The sequence below is a fragment of the Dreissena polymorpha genome, chromosome 3 (genome assembly GCF_020536995.1).
Source record: "Dreissena polymorpha isolate Duluth1 chromosome 3, UMN_Dpol_1.0, whole genome shotgun sequence".
In the NCBI taxonomy this organism is placed as follows: domain Eukaryota; kingdom Metazoa; phylum Mollusca; class Bivalvia; order Myida; family Dreissenidae; genus Dreissena; species Dreissena polymorpha.
In genome coordinates, this window is record NC_068357.1 from 35,706,273 (window position 1) to 35,733,428 (window position 27,156).

At 35.7% G+C, this 27,156-nt stretch overlaps 1 long non-coding RNA gene across 3 annotated transcripts in view; it reads left to right on the top strand.

Annotated features, from left to right (window-relative positions):
* LOC127873682 (uncharacterized) overlaps nucleotides 1-27,156 on the top strand; it is a 33,000-nt gene that overhangs the window by 2,495 nt on the left and 3,349 nt on the right. For 2 of the 3 annotated variants that reach the window (XR_008046325.1, XR_008046326.1), the window contains exon 2: nucleotides 4,198-4,997. The exons of the other annotated variant lie outside the window; for it this stretch is intronic. This is a non-coding gene — a long non-coding RNA (uncharacterized LOC127873682). The remainder of the gene's footprint in view (nucleotides 1-4,197; nucleotides 4,998-27,156) is intronic. 3 annotated transcript variants of the gene reach the window in all.

A 27,156-nucleotide genomic window follows, 5' to 3' on the forward strand; every position in this document is an offset into this window, starting at 1 on the left:
CCCAAACATACGCCACCGAGCAGGCAGTGGCAAAGTTTTGCTATGGGCTACATGACAAAGAAGCACGCCTGCAGGTGAGCATGCAGCAACCAAAGTCGATAGGAGAGGCAATTGAAAAAATTAGAATGTTCCATCACATTCAATTTGCATGTGCCCCTACCCAAATGGATGAGCAGGAGGACTTGAGATGGGTTCACGCGGTTGGCGAGGAACCAATTCCAGAGGTGGTGAGTGGGTCGGCGCTCGACAAGTTGAGCCAGGTGGTTGGTCAATTGCAGGGTGCCGTGGAACTGTTGTCCTGCCCTTGTGGGACCCCGGATGCTGTTCGCCGCGTCGAACGACCGGTTCCGTTGTTCCGTCCCGACGTTCACGAGGGATGCTATGGCGAGTGTGCGGCCGAGGATCCCTATCAGGAAGGCACCTGGAGCCGCGGCGGTCCACGTGGGCATCGGAACCAACATGCCTACGAAAGGGGATCCGGCTCAAATGCTTACCATGGGAGCGCCGGGAACTGGCGAAACAACGGGTATCGTAGTGGATACCAACATTCAAATTTCCGCCCTGAGGGATCCAAGCGAGGAAGATATGGGTCTAATTGGGGCGAATATCCTGGTATGGCGCGGCGGGGCATATCTTGCTTTAAGTGTGGTGGATTGGGACATTTCCAGCGGAATTGTCTTGAAAATACCATGTCCTTGGCCAACCATGAGGAGAAAGCGCCCGTAGTGGTAGCGGATGAGCAGTCGGGTCAACCGGAAGTGGTTCATGAAAACCAGCCAGGTTTGGTGTCCCAGTTCTGCATGAAGGTGCAGGTGGGAGATATCGTGGTTGACGCAGTGGTTGATTCGGCAGCAGAGGTCAGTATTATCTCTGATCGGATGTATGAGGCCATGAAGCAGCCACCTCCCAAGCTGGGTGATGTCAAGTTGTTGATGACAGGAAGGGACTACTCCATGCCGAGTTTTGTCGTAGGCCCAGTTGAGTTAAAGATTGGCAACTGCTGGTATCGGGAGCATTTGCATGTAGCTCCGACAGATGTCGATATGCTTCTTGGGTTCGACATTTTGGTAAATCCAGGCAGAGCCATCATTAATATGGCAGAGGCCACCATTATTTTTGATGGACAGGTTTTGAACCTTGAGAGGGGAGTCCCACAGCATGCCAAGGACGTGCACGATGCAGTTCCCTTGGTGCAGCCAACTGTGCCAGATGTCGTCCGTGATCCAGGGATGGTCATTGGCAATATCACTGAAGGAGACCATGGGGATCATGTGTGCGTGGATGCATTTCGCGTACAACGGGTGTACGGGGAGTCTGCGGAAGCAGCCAGCCGAGAGGCGGCAGAAGTTGCCCAGGGAGGGGAAATTGGCCAGGCAGCGCGAGTGATGGCCAGGTCGGCCACTGAAGATGGGGCCAAACCGACCGCCAGACATGTGGATCCGGCTGATGTCGCTGCGGCGGACCGCCGGAAGTGTGCGACCGGATACGGAGTCGCCGCGGGTGACCATCGAGGGGGTGGCGCATCCGGATACCGAGTTGCCCCGGACAAAAGAAGGGAGGATGAATTTCGAAGGCCTGTTAGGCGTGGCTTAAGAGGGTGGCGACCCTCTAGTTCTCGCCGCTGGGAGCGGTCCCAGCGTTGGAAATTAGGTTGGCGACCACCAGAGCGTCTAACTTCCAAAATCTGTTCCGCCTAACATTGTAAATGGCGAGGTTAATTGTTAGCAAAACTAGGAAAACAATTAAAAATACAATATTCCCCCAATTTAAACAATTACAGTAACGTTGCAGTCACATAATACTAAACAGCGGTATGGTCACCTATTTTTGTGATCCTCTTTACTACTCTGATGTTTAGTTACTGGAAACTCTATCCTATTCGCGGTGTTGTTAATGTATTACGTTGTACGCAGAATAACAAAAGTATAGTTCTCTTAAACATTTTGATTATAATAAATTTGCTTGTGTTAAGACATATTCAAATGTTTTTTGGAAATATTGCATTTTTACAATTTAAAGCCAACACTATGATTGGTGGTAGTAGTATTTGTTATAAAAGTAGATTTGAAATAGGATTGTTGTATCAAAATGGTTTTTATAGTAAGGGTATACTCTAGTAGTAACACTAAAAGCAGCAGCAGCAGAAGTAGCAGTAGCAGTAGTAGTAGTAGTAGTAGTAGTAGTAATAGTAGTAGTAGTAGTAGTAGTAGTAGTAGTAGTAGTAGTAGTAGTAGTATTAGCAGTAGCAGTAGTAGTAGTAGTAGTAGTAGTAGTAGTAGTAGTAGTAGTTGTAATAGAAGTAGTAAGTAGTAGTAAAAGTTGTTGCTGTAGTAGTAGTTACTTTAGTTGTAGTTATAGTAAAAGCATAGTTCATATGAAACTAAGTTCTAGAGTAATGTTGAAAATTTTAATGGATGAATGAAGACAAAGTTCATTAAATAAATTTTATAAATGATTGATGATTGTTTCCTGGGAGATATATTTTATATCATAATAGTATGCCCAAATACTTAATAAGAACTCCACATATACTACCTCCATACAATAAATGAATATTACCTAAAGTACGCGGAGTATAAAAGTAATAGTTCTCTTAAACATTTTGATTAATTTGATTAGATTGTTTTGAATATATATATATATGTCCTATTGTCTCAGTTTAAGCCCAGTCTTTTATTGCAATATTGTTGGAACTATAAACTTGAAATTAATCTGAGCAGTGCTCTGCGAAATGAGGGTTTAATGAATAGGCATAAAGTGTCGTCCCAAATTATCTTGTGCCGTCCGCGCTTTACTTCCTGTAATGTTTGTATTACCGCGCTAAGTAGTGCTTTGCACAATCACGGATGTGTTTGATTATTTCCCGTGAAGTCTGGTTTCCCTTATGGTCGGATGTGACATTGTCGGACGACCACTGTCACACTCCATACTGTTTGTGGCCGGAAGTGGTATTTCCCGGAATTGTTCTTTTAAACAATATTTGCAGGTCTTTTGAATTTTTTACGTGACCATGCTTGACGGCAACTGTCATGATGCATCAATTTCATTTTTTGTTAATGGCCGGAGGTGTTTCCAGGTGCATGTACACTTTATTTTGTTTTTATTTTTGTAAAGTACATTATTTCTCAGTGGGATCTCCACATTCTAATACATAAGGGAATGTACTTGTTGGACGAAAGCCAACAATAATGTTTTTTCTTGATTAAGTAATTGTCAGACGATAGCCGACAAGAATGTTCTTTTTTATTTTTACTAATTTGATGGAATTTTAAATATGCAAGAAACATATTGGTCACTAACCGCTAGAATGCAGCGGTCTGTATGTACCCCGCTTGGCAAAGGCACTCCTGTGCCTGCGGGAAGGGGGAAATCATAGTCCCATTTGAGTCTCTGTCTTTTCTGCCTTGGGTGCGACTGTACGATTACCATGATGGCGGCGGCCCAAGAGGAGAAAAGTGGGAGGAGTGTAGTGGGTACAATAGTTTTTGTTTTATTGTAGTTGTATTTCCCTCCAGATAATGTCAATAAAATGAATTTGTAACATTAAAAGCAATTAAAGGTATTATACTTGGACAAAAATAAGATTATTTTTATTCTTATACTTTTAACCTTTTGCCACTTAGATATGTATTTAACGCATTTGTAGTCCCTTTGTTAAAATTCTTGTGATTGTATAATATAACCAAGATGATTTTTATTGTAGATAATGCATTTCCATGTGGGGGTGAGGACCTTCTCATGTGTGCTGCAAAGCGGATGTATTTGTCGCATTTATGTTATTTGTTAAAATTTGTGAAAATAGGTTGTAAGGTGGGTGCTCCTGTCCATTCATTGTGTAGACAAGAAAAGGACAGGAGTTACAGGACCTTGTTTTGAAAAAGAAGGCGAATTTTTTGGCAGATTTGTTTTTACACAATTTTAGGCTTATATGCATCATCAAATTAAAAGCAGTCACAGTGACTATTGATTTAATTTAATTATGGCTTTATGGTTAAAGCGTATAGTTTCATAGTTGTGCAAATTAGCAATTCACTGAAACTGTTTTTGTTTATCATGTCTTTGCATTTTGTAAGCAAGCCTATTTGCACCAAGGCATAACCAATTGTGGGTTATTGTTGGTTATTATTCTAAGATTATGAAAAGGGGGTTATTGACATTTAATGGAGATGAATGAATTTTAGTTGTTGTATATTGCAGACGTTGCGCAGAAAGAGAGGTCGGACGAAAGCTGGCCGGCATGCAGACCTGACTTTGAGGTGTTAGGTCAAGGTGCTTACGCGAGGGGCACTATTACTTCATCGGTAGCTCCGGTACGATTCCTTCGCTGTGTGGCGTCGTCCCAAAAGGAGAAAAGTGGGAGGAGTGTTGTGCCGGTGCCCGGCCTACAAAACGCGCACATACCTCGTGACTGGGAACCAGCGACAAATCGATATAGTGCATGCTGGGCAGCACGAGTTTGTACGGTCTCTTGTGCACGGGACGTTGAGGTGAGTAGATGTGTTTATGTGCCTATGTCCCTATGTGAGTATTGTGTGTGAAATAGTGAGCCTGCGTATAGTTTATATTGTATTATATGGTATTGTATTGTATATGTGTGTCGGTAACTGTGAGCCTGTAATTGTGAACCTGTGCGTGTAACCCTGAGTACGTAAGTAGTTCCAGGGGGTTTAGCCTGTGTATGTAAGCCAGTGTCTAGCTGTGAGCCTGTGCGTATTGTATTATATTGTATTTTATGTGCGTTCAACACGTATTTACCTGGAAGGCCATTCCCAGAAGATATAAGTGAGTCTGTGACTGTGTATGTAAGCCGGTGACTGTGTGTTTAAGTACGTGTTTGCCTGGAAGTGTATTCCCAGAAGTACATGTATAGTGCCATTTCGTGACGTGGACGAGCCGACGAGTGTACCCGACGAGCCGACGCGTGAAGCCGACAAGTTCCCTCGAAGACGACGAGGACGATTGGTGCCGTCCAGATGTGGATTCCAGTCGATGCCCATGTGAGTAGTCTAGTATATTATCTTTGCTAGCGGTTGTGATAATTGCATTAAAACCCACGAATAGCTAACCGGGTGAAAACACTACAATACGTAGTCTCATTTATAAGACGCGCAAAGAATTTAGAGATACTTTTTATATGGGCTAAATTCTTTGGAACGTCTCATCGTTAAAGGACCTTTTTTGTGGTGGAAACCAGAAAGTTTAAATTTTCATCAATTTGCGTAAAATTGCAAAATAACATTACCAACTCATTCAGTTTTAATTCAGAAGTTCATTTTTACATCAAATATCGTCGATTCGAAGTTAGAAAGGCATAAATTCTTCAGTTAAATTTCTGCTTAAATCGCAAAACAATCACTGACCTGTAGCCATGTCATGAAACTGATTTAAATATGAACCAATCAGAAGAAGGCATTACGGTGTAACGTGTACGCGTAATTTTATTTAACATGAGCTTTTAACACCGACTTTTACGTAACTAGATCTAGTATGCTAAACTTTGTCGATTTAATAAGCATATGTTCAAAACAGATATGGTGCAGTTTCTATTCACTGTTTTAAGTTTCAGGAAGTGTTTATGCATGTCTTTTTCGCACCTCTGTCTGTGTTGTTTTATGTACTTACATTCTACGTTACAAAGGACGGTATACTGTACGATCTGTATCAATATTATTTATGTACAGTATAAAAATAAAAGATGTAATTTATTTCAGAACTTTTAAATTGTCAATTTAGAAAAAAAAACAATGCTAAATTAATCCAGAAAAGTATAACATCGGTTTACTATGTAACGCGCTCCACCACAACAGACGAACGCAAACTGTATTTTGAGCTGTTTATTCTTCCACTTTAAACCAGATGCTTTACATCGAGGTCGTGTTATCGATTTATATCTACACAGCGAGCGAATCGAGAGATATTGAAAAATTGAATAGTGGTTGGATTTAAATTGCTCAGGCGTGCAAAATTCAAAGTGTCATTACATAATTTTTACGGAACATTATCGAGAAATGAATTATCTACACAGGTATGTAAATATTATTGCAATCCGTTGTTATTAAGTGTCTTATATCGGGGCTTGAATGTTGCGCACAAAATCCTTGCGCAACAATATAGACAAAGAACAAAAAATTCCCACCACATAATTGGTCTTTCACCCTTTGTACGCTCCAAATATTACCCATATAAAAAGTAGCTTAATATTTAAGAGCGTCAAAAATTTGGACTACATAGAATTAAGATTGTTTATCCTCCCAATAACAGTGTGAGTTGTTCATATCGGGGCTGAGCAGAACTATATTAAATAATTATTAAATCATTTAATTGACAATGCCATAATTTACAATAAAGTCTATTTAAAACAACAACACAATTTAAGAAAACAACTTTTTTAGCATTTGGGGTAGTGATGGTGACTAACAGTGGTCTATGATAACTAGTCTCATTTATAAGACGCGCAAAGAATTTAGAGATACATTTTTTATATGGGCTCATATTACCAATATAAAAAGTAGCTTAATATTTGAGAGCGTCGACAAGTTGGACTATATGATAACTAGTTTGCTAAAGTAAGAGACCTTGTACAATTGAAGCTATTACAAAACGCATGAATGAATGACTAAATTTTTATACTCTAGTAAAAGATGTCGTAATAAGTATAAGTAACACATCAGATGTTAATCTGTATGTTTTTGACATCTTTCACGTCTCAAAATGCAATAATAGGTTACAATACACTAAATGATCGCTTCACTGTACTCTCTAAAAAAATATCATAGTTGACAGGAAGGCATGTTTTACACTTTTTAGCATTATTCGGGTGTTATCTTGCGGAGATAATGGTAGGGCATGAATAGGTGTTCACTACTGAATCCCTGAAATATGATACACGTGAAGACTATAGTAAACCATTGCACTAGAAAAGGTTACATTCCACTAAGAAACGGCCGAAAAAAAAAGTCGCAAAAACAGTCGATTTTGATTTGTGTCAAGTTCTTTCTTTTTTCGCTCAAAGTTGTCGCTTTTACATTGAATTATATAGGGAAACTATTTAGTGTATTATGACCTAAACGCAAAACCAGGCCTAGTCACAAAGGAGCTGTATTTACAGAAAATCATCATTTTTAGCTCATCTATTTTTTGAAAAAAAATTATGAGCTATTGTCATCACCTTGGCGTCGGCGTCGGCGTTGGCGTTGGCGTTGGCGTTGGCGTCGGCGTCCGGTTAAGTTTTGCGTTTAGGTCCACTTTTCTCAGAAAGTATCAATGCTATTGCATTCAAACTTGGTACACTTACTTACTATCATGAGGGGACTGGGCAGGCAAAGTTAGATAACTCTGGCGTGCATTTTGACAGAATTATGTGCCCTTTTTATACTTAAAAAATTGAAAATTTTGGTTAAGTTTTGCGTTTAGTTCCACTTTTCTCAGTAAGTATCAATGCTATTGCATTCAAACTTGGTACACTTACTTACTATCATGAGGGGACTGGGCAGGCAAAGTTAGATAACTCTGGCATGCATTTTGACAGAATTATGTGCCCTTTTTATACTTAGAAAATTGACAATTTTGGTTAAGTTTTGTGTTTAGGTCCATTTTATTCCTTAAGCATCAAAGCTATTGCTTTCATACTTGCAACACTTACTAACTATCATAAGGGGACTGTGCAGGCAAAGTAATGTAACTCTGACTGGCATTTTGACAGAATTATGTGCCCTTTTTATACTTAGAAAATTGAAAATTTGATTAAGTTTTGTGTTTAGGTCCACTTTATTCCTACAGTATCAAAGCTATTGCTTTCATACTTGCAAGATTTATGAACTATCATAAGGGGACGGTGCAGGCAAAGTTATGTAACTCTGACTGGCATTTGGACGGAATTATGGGCCCTTTATACTTAGAAAATTGAAAATTTGGTTAAGATTTATGTTTTGGTCCACTTTACCCCTAAAGTATCATAGATATTGCTTTCATACTTGGAACACTCACAAACTATCATAAGGGTACAGTAAAAGGACAAGTTGCATAACTCTGGTTGTCATTGTTACGGAATTATGGCCCTTTTTTGACTTAGTAACTTTTAATATATGGTTAATTTTTGTGTTTCGATCCACTCGAAGTATCAAGGCTATTGCTTTCAAACTTCAAATACTTACATGCTATCATTAGGTTACTGTACCTGGCAACTTGAATTTTACTTTGACCTTTGAATGACCTTGACTCTCAAGGTCAAATTATTAAATTTTGCTAAAATTGCCATAACTTCTTTATTTATGATTAGATTTGATTGATACTTTGATGAAACTACTCTTACCTGACATACCACAATAGACTTCACCCAAACCATCCCCCGTGCCCTCCCCCCCCCTCCCCCCTCCCCCCCCCCTAATTTTTTTTTTTTTTTTTTTTTTTTTTTAAGATCATCTCACAAATGACCACCACACCCTCACACTATACCCCCACCCCACCCCCCCACCCCACCCCACCCCCCAATTTTTTTTTTTGATTTTTTTTTTTTTTTTTTTTAAGATCATCTCACAAATTATCACCACACCCTCACACTATACCCCCCCCCCCCATTTTATTTTTAAAACGGTTATGTTTGAAATACCGTCCAACCATCGCACCCAAACCCCTCCCCCCCCCCCCCGATTTTTTTTTTTTTTTTTTTTTTTTTTTTTTCGCTTTTTTGGAAGATAATGTAATAAATGTCCACAACCCCACACTATACACCCCTCTTCACTCCACTCCTCCCTCCTTTGTGATTGAAAATGAGAGTCCCTTCACCTTTAAAAAGAAAATAGATGAGCGGTCTGCACCCGCAAGGCGGTGCTCTTGTTTTAGTGGGATATGACGCGTTTTGGCAAATTTCACAGAATAAATGCGTTTGTTTCACGAATTTAAGGAGCCTCGTGAGTTTTTAAGAAGAAAATAGGTTTTCAGAGGAAAATAAGAAAAAAAACGTACACAAACTCGTCTTTAGCATCTCAACTCGCAACAATTTGGTCTGAAAGAGCTCATGAACACGTTTTAATAGTTGTTTACTTCTTTTTCTACATAGCTTGTAACAATATTCCAGTATTTTGACCGATTGTAATTATTTAGGGTAATCGTTTTACGCCTGAACGCCCATTATAAATCAAAGCTCCGAACGCGAAAGCCACATGGCTTATCAGGCGTTATAATAAAAATGCATTTTCAAGCATTTCTACGTGAAAGATCGGTCTGAAAATTGGCATGCACATAGAAAATAGGTTTATACGTATCGAGAAGTGCTTATTTTTCGCGATAATAACAGTAAACGTTGTCTTATAGGTTACAATACACTAAATGATCGCTTCATGTAGGGCTGTACTCTCTAAAAAAATATCATAGTTGACAGGAAGGCATGTTTTACACTTTTTACCATTATTCGGGTGTTATCTTGCGGAGATAATGGTAGGGCATGAATAGGTGTTCACTACTGAATCCCTGAAATATGATACACGTGAAGACTATAGTAAACCATTGCACTAGAAAAGGTTACATTCCACTAAGAAACGGCCGAAAAAAAAGTTGCAAAAACAGTCGATTTTGATTTGTGTCAACTTCTTTCTTGCATTGTACATACCATATCTTTTTTATTGCATAAATCGATTCCGCTTAGAATGGCCTTTAAGAAAAGGTATGGTTATGGGGGTCTCTATGTGCAAAATGTTGCATTTATTTTCGCTCAAAGTTGTCGCTTTTACATTGAATTATATAGGGAAACTATTTAGTGTATTATGGCCATAACTGCGATTGATGTCAACATACTCGATAAGACTGCCAGAGTTAACTCCCATCTTTAAATCGCTCAACCACGTGATATCGTAGTTCATTTCTGATTGGTCAGAGATCTGTTACCTATGTCATAAGTTCACGCTTGATAATTTTTACTATACCAACATAGTGTGATAGTGCAGACGATATCATTTTCGTGGAGGATTTTTATACTTTTGTGTTTTGTAGGTATTACACAATTATTCAATGTGTAAACATTTGTAGCCAAAGACGCCGCATAGAGACGTGTCAAAACAATGATAATTTAACTTTGGCTACTTTGGCGGGATAGAAGCAAAATATGTCGTAAGTATGCTATAGTCTGGTTGAGTCGTGGGTAATTATCATAAAGTTGTTACATTACAAATATTTTATAAATAAATGACCATGAATTATTATGAAAATAATAATTAACCTTTCTTCTTTAAGATTTGTTGCTTTTTTCCAAATGTTTATCGTCTTTTATCATCAAAATAATCGACTGTGTTGATAGTGTCAAACTACCATCATGAAAATAAGCTTCCGGTTAATTCGTGGGTTCTGATTGGCTGCCCGAATTTCAAGATTTGCATACTATAAATAGCCTTTAAACATACCTTGCAGGACAGGTTAATTTCTTGTGAAAAAATGTCAACAGACGATGTAGCATGGTAAATACTTCTAAATAAACGAATTTGTGTTACTTTGAAACACCGGTGTGTAGAAATACCGAAATCCCCGTAATTACCGAAATCCCCCGATATCCCCCGATATCCCACGAAATCCCCAATAATATTTATTATTTATCAAAATACTGCGGATATAAAGATAGAACATTGCAAAATACAATCATTTCACTGATGAAAAATTGTTATTATCCATGTTTGGAAGTGAAAAACTAAAATATATACATAATTATTGGGATTTCGAGCCAGAAATCCACAGAAATCCCCCATAATCCCCAATACTATTTATTAATTATCAAAATACTGCGGATATTAAGATAGAATATTGGAAAATACAATAAATTCACTGATGAAAAATTGTTTTTATCCATGTTTGGTAGTGAAAAAACTAAAATATATACATAATTATTGGGATTCCGAGCCAGAAATGCCCAGAAATCCCCAGAAATCCCGAATAAAATGTATTATTTATCAAAATACGGCGGATATTAAGATAGAATATTGCAAAATACAATCAATTCACTGATAAAAAATTGTTTTTATCCATTTTTGGTTGTGAAAAACTAAAATATATACATAATTATTGGGATTCCGAGCCCGAAATCCCCAGAAATCCCCCAGAAATCCCCAATAATATTTATTATTTATCAAAATACTGCGGATATTAAGATAGAATATTGCAAAATACAATCAATTCACTGATGAAAAATTGTTATTATCCATGTTTGGAAGTGAAAAACTAAAATATATACATAATTATTGGGATTCCAAGCCAGAAATCCCCAGAAATCCCCAATACTATTTATTAATTATCAAAATACTGCGGATATTAAGATAGAATATTGCAAAATACTATCAATTCACTGATGAAAAATTGTTTTTGTTCCATTTTTGGTAGTGAAAAACTAAAATATATACATAATTATTGGGATTCCGTGTATGAATCCATAGTGCATGTTTTCACAAGCACGATCAGGAACAGAAATCCCCGCTGTAAAGCTCTTCAAGTGTCAAAAAATCATCTGGGTGGCTTTTGATATTAGAAAGAAGAGGTCAAGACAAAAACAGACAACAATATCTCACTTCTTTTGAAAAATATGGACTTGTAGCTGGGATTTCGGTAATTCTACATTCGCCCACTGAGTACCGAAATCCCCCATGTTTACATCTGAAAGTGTCAAAAATATCATTTGTATTCTTGGTTTTTGGCTTTGCTTGAATGTTAACGTGCAAAAAATAATATTAATGTTAATTATTAAGCACACTTGACAGCATAAGTTGCCGCTTCGGTAATTCTACATTTTCCCGCCGAGTACCGAAATCCCCCATATTCACGCCTTACAGGGTCACTATGTCATCGGTATCATTGATTCTTGCCATCGCATAACTGTTAATGTACAAATAATGATATTAATATGAATTTTTAAGCACTCTTGACACCGTACGCTGCCTCTTAGCGGGGATTTCGGTAATTCTACACAAGAGCATAGACACGCGCCGGTACCGAAATCCCCGCTGTACAAACCTGCAAGAGTCAAAAGAATCATTATATTGCTTACTTATTGTAGAAATCAGTCAGAAAGACAAAACACTATCAACAATATCCCCTTTGGTGACCTAGGTTGAAAAATTATCAATTAGGCCAGGGATTTCGGTAATTCTACATTCGCCCGCCGAGTACCGAAATCCCCCATATTCACGCCTTACAGGGTCACTATGTCATCGGTATCATTGTTTCTTGCCATCGCATAACTGTTAATGTACAAATAATGATATTAATATTAATTTTTAAGCACTCTTGACACCGTACGCTGCCTCTTAGCGGGGATTTCGGTAATTCTACACAAGAGCATAGACACGCGCCGGTACCGAAATCACCGCTGTACAAACCTGCAAGAGTCAAAAGAATCATTATATTGCTTACTTATTGTAGAAATCAGTCAGAAAGACAATAACACTATCAACAATATCACCTTTGGTGACCTATGTTGAAAAATTATCACTTAGGCCAGGGATTTCGGTAATTCTACATTCGCCCGCCGAGTACCGAAATCCCTCATATTCACGCCTTATATGGTCAATATGTCATTGATATGATTGTTTCTTGGCATCGCATAACTGTTGATGTACAAATAATGATATTAATATTAATTTTTAAGCACTATTGACACCGTACGCTGCCTCTTAGCGGGGATTTCGGTAATTCTACACAAGAGCATAGACACGCGCCGGTACCGAAATCACCGCTGTACAAGCCTGCAAGAGTCAAAAGAATCATTATATTGCTTACTTATTGTAGAAATCAGTCAGAAAGACAATAACACTATCAACAATATCACCTTTGGTGACCTATGTTGAAAAATTATCACTTAGGCCAGGGATTTCGGTAATTCTACATTCGCCCGCCGAGTACCGAAATCCCTCATATTCACGCCTTATATGGTCAATATGTCATTGATATGATTGTTTCTTGGCATCGCATAACTGTTGATGTACAAATAATGATATTAATATTAATTTTTAAGCACTATTGACACCGTACGCTGCCTCTTAGCGGGGATTTCGGTAATTCTACACAAGAGCATAGACACGCGCCGGTACCGAAATCCCCGCTGTACAAACCTGCAAGAGTCAAAGAATCATTATATTGCTTACTTATTGTAGAAATCAGTCAGAAAGATAAAAACACTAGGCCAGGGATTTCGGTAATTCTACATTCGCCCGCCGAGTACCGAAATCCCCCATATTCACGCCTTATATGGTCAATATGTCATTGGTATGATTGTTTCTTGCCATCGCATAACTGTACAAATAATGATATTTATATTAATTTTTGAGCACTCCATACGCTGCCTCTTAGCGGAGTAACGGTGATTTCGATTTACGAGCGAGCACATTTTTAACAGGTTGAATTATCGAAATCCGCGTTCTGACACGTCGTTGCTTGGATCGGGTATTGCACACGGTACACGTGTGTATTAGCACCCTACTGTAGTCCCGGCGGGGTGCTCGTTATCGACTGCATCAATACACCGGTAAGCAACAAGTTTAATGATATTAGTATTAATTACTAAGCATAAAGAAAGCATTATAGTACTTTCTTATAGTAGTGATAATAATGATATTAATGTTAATTATTAAGCAAGCATATGTTGCCTCTTAGCGGGGATTTCGGTAAATCCACACAAGAACTTAAACCGCTGTACAAACCGTCAGGTGTCAAGAAAATGAGTCATACAGCCTATCACCCCTGCACAGCACTAAATCACTGCAAAGCACTCAAGTTCTCTCTATATATAAACGAGGTTGTTTGCCAACATAATGAATATGTTGCCCAGCTCTTGCCACGTGGAGGCCACCTCTTGAAAGAGCCAAATTTTGAATTTCGTAAAAAATAGGCCGAAATAGTCCCAAATATTTAAACGAGAAAATAAAAAAAAAACATAGGCCGAACTATATAAATAAGACGTTAAAATTTGCAGATGTTGTTTTGAAATAAAACTGCACAGATTTAGACAAGCTTGTCTGTCAATGAATAAGTTATCCTCAATTCCAAATCAGAATATAGTAGAATGTAATAATATTTTTAAAAAAAATCCAGGACATACACCGGCATTTTGGCCGGAATGTGTATATAAAAATATAATACATAATAAGTGGTACATATCACAAAAACATACAGTACAAATATTGAAAAATATATATACAACTATGTTACATATACATATGCAAAGAAGGTAGTATAGTTAGAAAAAAAGATAGAAAGATAGAATAAAAAAAAGAAGAAAATATATATTTACAACTATGTTACATATACATGTGCAAAGGAGGTAGTGTAGTTAGAATAAAAGATAGAAAGAATAAAAAAAATGAAATAAATATATACACAACTATGTTACATATGCAATGAAGGTAGTAAAATTAGAATAAAAGATAGAATACAGAATTTAAAACGAAAGAAAAATATATACAACTATATACAACTATGTTACATATACATGTGCAAAGAAGGTTGTAAAGTTAGAATAAGAAAAGAACAATGTAATGAAAAAATAGAAAAAATGTATATACAACAGTTACATATACATATGCTAAGAAGGTGTTACATAATTCAAGATCATGCTTGTAATAACAAAGGTGAACAATGATAAAAAACCAGGTATGAATACCATTAAAATTTATAAAGAAATATAACAGATGGGGCATTTAACTTGTGTTTCATTTAATTCATGATAGAAATATCAACGGAATACATAGGTAAACTATCAGCGGGGTTTTAATTAAATCACAACTTATTGAAGCTGTTAATCCTGCTATCTAATTAGCGGGGTGTTATTAAATTGCCTCCGATTGAAGGTGATAATCTGAATACCGCAGCGGGGAATCTGATTACCCGCTGCGAACATGCGTCAATATGATATAAATGCTTTTGCTACATGTAGCGTACCTGGTTTTGTCAAGTGGATAAACATTGAAAACATTTAAAAAAAATACTTACACAAAATTATGAATAAATTAATCGCACATACATACAAATATATGAATGTGTTATCAATGAATCAATGTAACATTTCTTATTTCTATGTACAACTGCAAATCTTTAATTTAATATTTTTTTTTATTGTTTTCTTTTTGTACTTTTTTTGTAATTTCGAGATGGAAATATATTCAAATATTGAGCAAATATACAATTATATAAAAGCATTGTGTTTGTATGTTTATACTAGACGAGACTGGCACACAATAATCATGTTATTTATCCCCGAGTCCGACCTCTTAAAAGTGCAATATACGATCTGATGAAACTCGATGCGTGCGTGAATAACGATACGTGTCTGACTGACTGACTGACTGACTGACTCATTTTGACAAAGTTTTCGTTTCAAAAATCTATGAACTCGTTCAATATCATCGGTATTTGCAAAAAACTATCAACCTCACATGCATAACTAAGTAATGGCGTAACATACGAATCAAAAAGATTCAACATTATTTTTACGAGAACATGCATAAAGTAAAATACCCAACAGCGGTCGAGCGCAGATTCATGAACTTGGCCGCTAGATGAATAATGTTATGCAGTTAATCTGGGCAAATTTATAATTTCAAAACATTTTTAGTTCATGATTTTTTTCATGTTCAATAAATACATAAGTTCTTTTATCAGCCTGCTACTGTTTCTTATCATAATAGTATATATTACAATAACTCATCAGCGGCCGATCGTATTACACAAAACTGCTCTTTTATAAATATGTCAAGCACGTCCACTTAACAAAAACAATGCGATATTTCTTTATTAAATGTAACATTTTGCAAAAGTAAAGCGCTTTATATATAACAAATAATCTATTTTTGGTTGGGTAAAAAACAATAACAATTTATAACATGTATAATTGTACATAATTTATAAAAAGCAATAGAATTAAACATGCTTTTATAATTGTGATAAGTGTGCGTGCCATTGAACGTTGAGTGAAGCGAGAGATCCGAATTAAATTAAACATAATTAAAAACTGATACTATTCTGTCAGCTTGTACCATCGCGCCAATACATTCATTGTTTCATAAATTGTGTATAAAACAAAACGATTGAAATTATGTCAGAAACCCTATTTTCACATTAAATGACCTTTATAATAACACCAGCAGACCCGAATGAATACACTATACAAATACAATAATAAAACAGGGGAAGTCTACAGTGTGTATTAGCAACCTGCTGGGGCGATCCATATCTTATTAGTTCATATCGCTCAACTACCAAATAAAATAGTGGGAGTCTACGTTGTGTATTAGCAACCTGCTGTGATGATCTCTATTCTATCAGTCAATACACGGGGAACTAAAAATGTATTCGAAAAATAGGTTTACTGCCTAAAGGACTGATGCTCTATTGTTGTGTCCATTAATAACTAGAAACCTGATACAGAATTATTTTTATTCAGGAATAGCAATAGCCATCACTGAAACTACATCACAAAACGAGCCGATATTTCTTTATTTCCGATTCGCATCTCCCGCTTCCGTCAGTTTAGAAATGATGTTTCTAATATGACAAATATATAATATAACAAAGTTTTATTATTTCTTTCTTGTTGATTAAAAAAACAAAACAAACGAACAATGTATAACATAATACTTGTACATAATTTATATTAAAAACTAAATGAATCATTGTTTTATACTTTTGTTAAGTGTGCGTGCCATTGAACGTTGAGTAAAGCGAGAGATGCGAATTAAATTACACATTATTAAAAAATGGTGCTATTATGTCAGTGATAATTTTTCAACCTAGGTCACCAAAGGGGATATCGTTGATAGTTTTTTGTCTTTCTGACTGATTTCTACAATGAGTAAGCAATATAATGATTCTTTTGACTCTTGCAGGTTAGTACAGCGGGGATTTCGGTACCGGCGCGTGTCTATGCTCTTGTGTAGAATTAACGAAATCCCTGGCCTAAGTGATACTTTTTCAACCTAGGTCACCAAAGGTGATATTGTTGATAGTGTTTTTGTCTTTCTGACTGATTTCTACAATAAGTAAGCAATATAATGATTCTTTGACTCTTGCAGGTTTGTACAGCGGGGATTTCGGTACCGGCGCGTGTCTATGCTCTTGTGTAGAATTACCGAAATCCCCGCTAAGAGGCAGCGTACGGTGTCAAGTGTGCTTAAAAATTAATATTAATATCATTAATTGTACATTAACAGTTATGCGATGGCAAGAAACAATGATACCGATGACATAGTGACCCTGTAAGGCGTGAATATGGGGCAACTTATGCTGTCAAGTGTGCTTAATAATTAACATTAATATTATTTTTTGCACGTTAACATTCAAGCAAAGCCAAAAACCAAGAATACAAATGATATTTTTGACACTTTCAGATGTAAACATGGGGGATTTCGGTACTCTGTGGGCGAATGTAGAATTACCGAAATCCCCGCTACAAGTCCATATTTTTCAAAAGAAGTGAGATATTGTTGTCCGTTTTTTGGCTTTACCTCTTCTTTCTAATATCAAAAGCCACCCAGATGATTTTTTGACACTTGAAGAGCTTTACAGCGGGGATTTCTGTTCCTGATCGTGCTTGTGAAAACATGCACTATGGATTCATACGCGGAATCCCAATAATTATGTATATATTTTAGTTTTTCACTACCAAAAATGGAACAAAAACAATTTTTCATCAGTGAATTGATAGTATTTTGCAATATTCTATCTTAATATCCGCAGTATTTTGATAAATAATAAATATTATTGGGGATTTCTGGGGATTTCTGGGGGGGATTTCTGGGGATTTCTGGGGGATTTCTGGGGATTTCTGGGGATTTCGGGCTCGGAATCCCAATAATTATGTATATATTTTAGTTATTCACTACCAAACATGGATAAAAACAATTTTTCATCAGTGAATTGATTGTATTTTGCAATATTCTATCTTAATATCCGCAGTATTTTGATAAATAATAAATAGTATTGGGGATTTCTGGGGATTTCTGGGGGATTTCTGGGGATTTCTGGGGATTTCAGGCTCGGAATCCCAATAATTATGTATATATTTTAGTTTTTCACTACCAAACATGGATAAAAACAATTTTTCATCAGTGAATTGATTGTATTTTGCAATATTCTATCTTAATATCCGCAGTATTTTGATAAATAATAAATAGTATTGGGGATTTCTGGGGGATTTCTGGGGATTTCGGGCTCGGAATCCCAATAATTATGTAATATATTTTAGTTTTTCACTACCAAACATGGATAAAAACAATTTTTCATCAGTGAATTGATTGTATTTTGCAATATTCTATCTTAATATCCGCAGTATTTTGATAAATAATAAATAGTATTGGGGATTTCTGGGGGATTTCTGGGGATTTCTGGGGATTTCGGGCTCGGAATCCCAGTAATTATGTATATATTTTAGTTTTTCACTACCAAACATGGATAAAAACAATTTTTCATCAGTGAATTGATTGTATTTTGCAATATTCTATCTTAATATCCGCAGTATTTTGATAAATAATAAATATTATTGGGGATTTCTGGGGATTTCTGGGGGATTTCTGGGGATTTCTGGGGATTTCGGGCTCGGAATCCCAATAATTATGTATATATTTTAGTTTTTCACTACCAAACATGGATAAAAACAATTTTTCATCAGTGAATTGATTGTATTTTGCAATATTCTATCTTAATATCCGCAGTATTTTGATAAATAATAAATATTATTGGGGATTTCTGGGGGATTTCTGGGGATTTCGGGCTCGGAATCCCAATAATTATGTATATATTTTAGTTTTTCACTACCAAACATGGATAAAAACAATTTTTTATCAGTGAATTGATTGTATTTTGCAATATTCTATCTTAATATCCGCAGTATTTTGATAATTAATACATAGTATTGGGGATTTCTGGGGATTTCTGTGGATTTCTGGCTTGGAATCCCAATAATTATGTATATATTTTAGTTTTTCACTTCCAAACATGGATATTAACAATTTTTCATCAGTGAATTGATTGTATTTTGCAATATTCTATCTTAATATCCGCAGTATTTTGATAAATAATAAATATTATTGGGGATTTCGGGGGATTTCGGGGGATTTCTGGGGATTTCGGGGGATTTCGGTAATTACGGGGATTTCGGTATTTCTACACACCGCTGGAATTGTTACTAACGACGTCGTTTGTGGAAATGGAATTTAGAAATGTCTAATCATCATGCTGAATTATCAACAGCATCATTTCTGTGGAACACTGCTATATGCCTTTTATAAGTGTTTCATAGTTATGGTGCTTTTAAAATAGTTCACTATCTGCCAAGATTGGAATGGTACTAACTACTTGTCTTGTATACAGGTAAAATAAATAATTGTGCAGTGTTTATTTTACTAACATATTGTAGTGAAATAAGGTCACTTCCAACAGCCTTGCTGTTGGGCTAGCTCTTTAGCGACGCGGTTAAAGTGTCTGACTACCACTCTGGAGGTCGTGGGTTCCATGCCCGGCTTGAGCTCAGGATTTTCACATTAATGGCGACGAGGCAAAAAACGAACTGTGAATGCAGGAATGGGTCTGAGCTGTTAAATGGTTTCTCGGAGGGCCATGCGGATGCAAGACATGCTATAGCCAGCGTGTCTGGGCATTGAAACATAAAAAGGGGGTGGAGTGTAGTGAAATAAGGTCACTAAGGCTGTTGGGCTAGCTCTTTAGCGACGCGTTAAAGTGTCTGACTACCACTCTGGAGGTCGTGGGTTCAATCCCCGGCTTTTGCTCAGTATTTTCACATTAATATCATACACTATCACATATAAATATTTATTTAACTCTTTGTATTAAAGCTTGATTCCTGAAAAAGTATGATGCTTATCAAGACACTGGAGTCTTAATTTCCCGAGTAGAACCAATACTTTGTGTGATCAGAGATGATCTTGAGGACCCTCCCTCATTCCCTCAGTGCCAGTGGGGATCAAAGTGGGACTTTCTGATAAAAGTAGCTAGACAGACACTATAATTATGTAATATTCCAGGGCAACCTTTTTACCCGAGGTATTGTCATAGCCAGCTCGTCACCCGCCGTCTGCCTTCCGCATCGTGCTAAAACTTTGACATTTTGCTCTAAAATCAAAGTGCTTCCACCTGCAACTTTTTAACTTCATATGTAGATGCACCTTGATGAGTTCTACATGCCACACCTATTTTGGGTAACAAGGTCTAAGGTCAAGGTCACTGTGACCTTAAAAAAAATCTGACAAGCTTTAATTTATTCAAAAGTGCATATAATCTTGATGATTCTGTAATACATGTAGTTACATATTTAAAACAGTTACAATATGTGTTACTAATTTTTTTGCTTTATAAAACATGGTTTATCTCCATGCACATCCAACTCTCTCAGTCACGCTCGATTGGTCATTGTCGGCTCGGCTACTTCTTACATGTACCTTGGGTACTCTTAAGTATTCTTAAATGTACCCCGGGTCACTGATTACCCTAAAACGATATTGCTTATCTTCAACAAACTAATTTTTAAAAACAAACTGTATCAACATGCTTTTTGAGTAAGAGTTTTGATAATATAGAGGCCAATGTACAGAAAATTTGACATGAATGTGAACATAATTAAAAAAAAAAAAAGCAGACAGCAACCGATTTAGCGTTAATGTTCTCGGGTATGTTTTAGTATATTTACCGTACCCGGGGTACATGCAAGTATACTTAAGAATACCCGCGGTACATGTAAGTAGTACCCGAGCCGTAAATGACCAATCAAGCCTCAGTAACTGTTCATAAATTACAGTCACTGTGTTGCCTTTTAAACTCCAACACAAAAAGGTCTTGACAAATGAAATGTAGCGGTATTTGCACCATATTTGTCTGTGTTTAATGATCATGTAAATAAACTTGACATGCAGAAAAATAATATACTTTTAACATAATTTTATGTCCCCCACCACTATAGTGGGGGGCATATTGTTTTTGCCCTGTCTGTCTGTTGGTCTGTCTGTCTTTTGGTTTGTTTGCTCCAACTTTAACATTTTGCAATAACTTTTGCAATATTGAAGATAGCAACTTCATATTCAGCATGCATGTGTATCTCATAGAGCTGCACATTTTGAGTGGTGAAATGTCAAGGTCATCCTTCAAGGTCAAAGGTAAAAACAAGAAACCGTCGGAGACGGTGGTGCTCCCCAAAGGTTTTTTTTGTCACAATATTGCACTCTATATTCAGATAAAAGGAAACGTCTTGAGGGCACAGTAGTTGGGGGGGACAAGAATATTTTTATATAAAATTTCACAGGGCCATAACTCTGTGAAAAATCATCAGACCAGAACCTGCTGATAATATGCACATCTCCTTTTGGTAACTGAAGCTTCCTATAAAGTTTCATTGAATTTCGGTCATTAGTTGCTGAGAAATAGCCTGGACAAGAATTACACTATATGTACAGTTAATGGAAAATCTCAACGGGCAATAACTCTGTGAAAAATCATCCGACCAGAACCCACTGATAATATGCACCTCTCCTCTTGGTAGTGAAGCTTCCCATAAAGTTTCATTGAATTCCAGTCTTTAACTGCTGAGAAATAGCCCGGACAAGAATTGCACTATATGTACAGTTAATGTAAAATTTCAAAGGGCCATAACTCTGTGAAAAATCATCCGACCAGAACCCGCTGATAATATGCACATCTCCTCTTGGTAGTGAAGCTTCCCATAAAGTTTCATTGAATTCCGGTCATTAGTTGCTGAGAAATAGCCCGGACAAAAATTGTGGACGGACACACGGAAGGACGGACGTATGGACAGACGAAGCGGCAACTATATGCTTCCCCCAAATTTTTTTGGGGAAGCATAAAAAATCAAAGTGGCGCAGAAGGGGACATAATGTTTTCGACAAACACATTTCTTGTTTTTCCTGCATGTTTCCTGCATACATTCATTTTTGTGTATTAAAAAAAATTATTTCTCCTTGTGAAAAATGCACTTCATCGGAAAATAAGTAGGTAACCATAAGTGCATTTTAATTGTGTTTTAAGTATATTTTCAAATAATTTAATTCACTTTTTGGAATAAACAAAACTGAAAAAGTACACACAAGTGTATTAAATTTGCATTAATTACATTTTCATATACATACATGTACCAACGCCTATTTATGAGCAGTAGTCCTAAAATGGTTTACTTATGGTTGAAAAAATGCATTTTGTATTGCTATTATTTCAAAATATAGCTACCCATCCAGTTCAATATACAACTGTAATGGTAAATTATACACAGTGACACTAAGTGAAGTTGGAATATAACATATTTTCAACAATTATAACGTGCTTTTTTCCCTATTGTGTTTATTTATTTGACAAAATTATAAGTAAAATAGATACTTGCATATACAAATTCATTTCATGCTCTGAATGTATTTTTGTTAAATTCTGTGTATACTTTTTGTATTATTAGTACTTTTCTAATGTTTAACAGTGATGGTATTTTTATTATTTTCATTGTATTTTTAAACTGTGTGCAGGCACACATCCACAGGGTTTCATTTTTTGAGGATTTAAAAAAAAATCAAATTAAACACCCAGTGAAATCAATTAAAATGATACAATTATATATGCAATAGTGTCTATTTTACTTATATTTTGTACAAATTAATAACAGGTTAAACTGCATGTACTGCAGTGTTAAAAAAACACTGTTTATTCCCAAATTGATGTCTTATTCCAACTTCACATAACAGTGTGTTCCTAGAGTAATGAAGAGATAATGGAATCTCAAATTGTGTCAAATCATTGTTTCTAATATCTGCATCAGCAGTAACCCTTCTGAAAATGAAATGTGCTTTTTACCAAAATGCACTTAAAAAATTGCATTTTAACTGCACTTGTTTAAGCGAATCGTCTGCATTTTCTAAAGAGTACACTTTATTGCATTTATTAATTAGAATCAAATGAAGCTTTTTTTCATGTTCTTTAAATTCGGAAGTGTATTTTTCTTTTCTTTTTTTTTTTATAAATAATCCACTTTTTCTTAGACAGTGGAGTTTTAAGTACATTTTTTTAATTTATAAAATGTTTAAAGTGTATCTTTTCTAGGTTAGGACATATTTTTACTAAATAGAAACAAAACAACTCATTCTTAAAAGCATTATTAGGTGTTTGCTAAAATTTAAATTAGTAACAAAGTATTTTTTCCATTTGGGCCATACAATCAAAATGTTCACCATGAAAATGCTGACAACTTCAAACATCATTCTTTTTAAGTACAAATGTAAGCGCTTCTTCTGCTTTCTCTGTATTGCAATCCACTTTATAATTTAAAGTGTATTTAATTACATGTTGAACAAAAAGATTGTGAAGTAAGAAGCTAAAGTGACATTATTCAAGAAGTTTCTTCTCTTAAAGATTCACTGACACAACATCCAGTTTAAACAGTTTTTACAACTTTATTCACAACAACAGTAAATATTTGTAGTGGTTATAACAATGACCCAAAGAAAATATTATTTATATGATTTAAAAAAAATCTGACTACATATGTGAAGGATTATTTCAATATCTGTGGAAAATATAGGGATATGGAGTAGCTGTACACACAATTTAAGTGGAACATTTTTAGTACAAATGGGGCATTATTAAGCTAAATGCAGGTCAGAGATAAGCAACTTGGTCAGTGACCTCACAATGACATAATGACCCTGAATACATAAGTGCTTTTAATGAAAATATGTAATAGAAACAGTGATATAAGGATGATGCATGTTTACCATAATTTTATAAACAGCTTATCATTCAAGGTATAGTCGAGCTAAAATTAAATATATATTTTACATTTAAGTTCAAATAAAAAAAATACACATTTTTTTCTTCAAGAGTTCCTGCTGTGTTCAACTGCATGTGTGTAATTTAACGTATTCAGTATTATGGGTATGAGAGTCCATCCACTGCTCCCAGGCCTTGTGGCAGAATCCAACCTTCATGCAAGTTTGTTGTTGTACACGGACTGGAAACCTATGGAATGTATCATGTGTTTAAAATTAACAATACATGATAAAGCTTTTATATACATGATTTGATTAACTGTGTTTAAATTTTCTTTTATTTACTGTGCTCAAGTTTTCATCATCTATTGATTTTTATTCACATATAGTTTATGTATCAAATAAAAAAAAAACAAATGAGGAATAAAAACAGATGAAAAGTAAATAAATTATGATTGTACCATCCCTGTAAAATGAAAAATAATTTTAACTTTAATTATTTGACCCAATATCTATATAAGTAAAGATTTTATCACATGCTATACCCTGTTACACATGTGTAATATACTTTTTAAGCATTTTCATTGGCTTAGTTTTCGTTTATTGACCAAGCGCATTTTGTTATTTCACCGAAATGACGTTGCAACGTCAAATGATGCCCCGAAATGTAAACAACATTTGGGATTTATCATTATGTTTGCGTAAATATTTATTTAATTTGCTAAAAGCATGTGATAAAAAAGATCTCACACTCGTTGTCATATCATACATGTACCATATTTTATTAAACTCGTCTAGGAAATTCATAAGTAAGCTCGCCAAAGGCTTGCTTACTTACAAAATTCCTTAACTCGTTTAATAAAATATGGTATGATATGACAACTTGTGCCAGATCCTATATGTAAGACACAATTTTTTTAAATAAATAACATTTTTTCTACAACAGTTTAAAATCATGATTGAGTAATTGATTATAGAAATAAAGACATTTACCGATCATATATTTGCTGATTGAACTCATGAAGGCATGTCAAATAACGAAAGAAGATCTGCTGATTCCATGAAGATCTGCCAGCTTGGAATAGATATTTCCTTTGTCCAAAAATCTTTAACTGATGTCAGTGATGAGTACCTGTTGGTGTAGTACAATATGAAAAAGTGAATAATACTTCTAATGTAATGAAAATACTATATGTTACTGTTGTGTATGTGTGTTCAAGAACAACAAGATATTTTGATAACTCAGTAACTGATTTGTTATTTCATGAGGATCATCACTTTGGTGTTTTGTGGTTGAAGGTTTGATACACATGTAGGCTAACAGTTGCCTAACTGGGCACATTTTACAATCCAACATAATTTATCAATACATGTATCGTTCTGCCAGAATATTAAATAAACATAATACAAAGAAAAGGAATAGATTGTAACGAGTTGTATAGCGTTGATAACAAACATTAACCAATAAAAAACAAGGCTCCATTGAGTACTTATCCGAACAAAAAAAATTCCGAAATCACATGCAAATTGCAATGGAGATAAAAGCTTACAGCAAAATTAATCATTGCACAATAATTCGAGCGGCGGAAAGCGCATATACTTCACCTGCTGTTGAACAATATAATTGAATCACACACATAATAAACACATAGGGTTTTCACGTATGATAAATTGAAATTTATTTTGATTTATTTATCCTTATCGAATATAATCAAAGGGCAGTAACTGACATATTGATTCCAACGTAAAATATTTTGCAGAAAGTAATCAAGGGATAAAAAAACAACATGTTTACTTCCTCTGTATTGTCGTCGATAAAAAAGACGGAGCCAAAAGCTTCTTAATCGGCGTCTATATGCACAACATACGCGGCGTCCATTTTGGTTTCGACGTAACTACGACTGCTACTTACGTCTCGTAGACTTACGAGAGAATTGTTCGATATCGTAAGTTGCGAAAGTTTATTGAAACGCAAAATGGCAAGTTGCGATAATCGCAACTGGTTTACGAGTCGTAACATACTTACGAGAGCTTATTGAAACGGTCCCCTGAATTGATGTTACCAATCTTTGTATAGTCTTTGCATACAGTAACGTCCCAGCAAACATGCACATATGGGTCCCATATGGGCTGTTTCTGGGCAAATCCATATGGGTAAGCCCATATGGGAGTCATTTGGGACCAATATGGGCTAGCCCATATGGGAATGCCCACAAGGGTCCCATATAGGTCCCATATGATTGCGCTATCGGGAAAAATATGTAAACTTGTATTTATTTGATTAAAAACTCATTTCTTAAAACGTATGTAGGACTAACATGATCTAAACTGCTAATATTCTACCCAAAAATAGAAAATCAATGCATAAGCAAATAATATGCGGCCCATATGGGTCCCATACGGGTCCCATATGGGAGTCATCTGGGAGCTATATGGGCTTGCCCATGTAGGAATGGCGATAAGGGTCCCATATAGGTCCCATATTATTGCGCTATCGCGAAAAAGATGTAAACTTGTATTTATTTGATTAAAAACTCATTTCTTAAAACGTATGCTGGACTAACTTGATCTAAACTGCTAATATTTTACCCAAAAATAGAAAATCAATGGATAAGCAAATAATATGCAGTCCATATAGGTCCCATATGGGTCCCATTTGTGCCGCCCAACAAAGGACAAAATCAGCTACCGGGCTGTTTCTGGGCAAGCCCATATGGGTAAGCCCAAATGGGAGTCATTTGGGACCTATATGGGTTAGCCCATATGGGAATGCCCTTAAGGGTCCAATATAGGTCCCATATTATTGAGTTATCAGGAAGAAGATATAAACTTTTATTTATTTGATTAAAAACTAATTTCTTAAAACGTATGTATGATAAATTTGATCTCAACTGCTAATATTTTACCCAAAAATATAAACTCAATGCATAAGCAAATAATATGCAGCCCATATGGGTCCCATACGGGTCCCATTTTGGCCGCCCAACAAAGGACAAAATCAGCTATCGGGCGCACATTTTTTTTGAAAATTCTGTTTTTGATATGGCTTTGTTTTAAATAATGTATATACTATGATTAATATGAAGTTATTTTCAAGAGATAATTTCAATTTAAATAATCGCGCAGAAAAATAAAGAATTTAAATAATATGCGCATGCGCAGATGTTAATTCCGCCTCGCGAAAACATTCAAAACAAAAACACTCGAAACGGTAAGTTGTTAAATTGTGATATTATACACGTAATTATATATTTCTTTTGAAATCAGATATATATTGCTGATCACTCATCATTTATTTATCTGTTACTTCAATGAATGCCTGTGTGTTTAATAATTTAAATTGCAAATTATTAGATTTCTTCATCGCTTTGCCTTTGTCATGTATTTTCGCGACGTAAGTCGTAACGTTCGTTTGTCG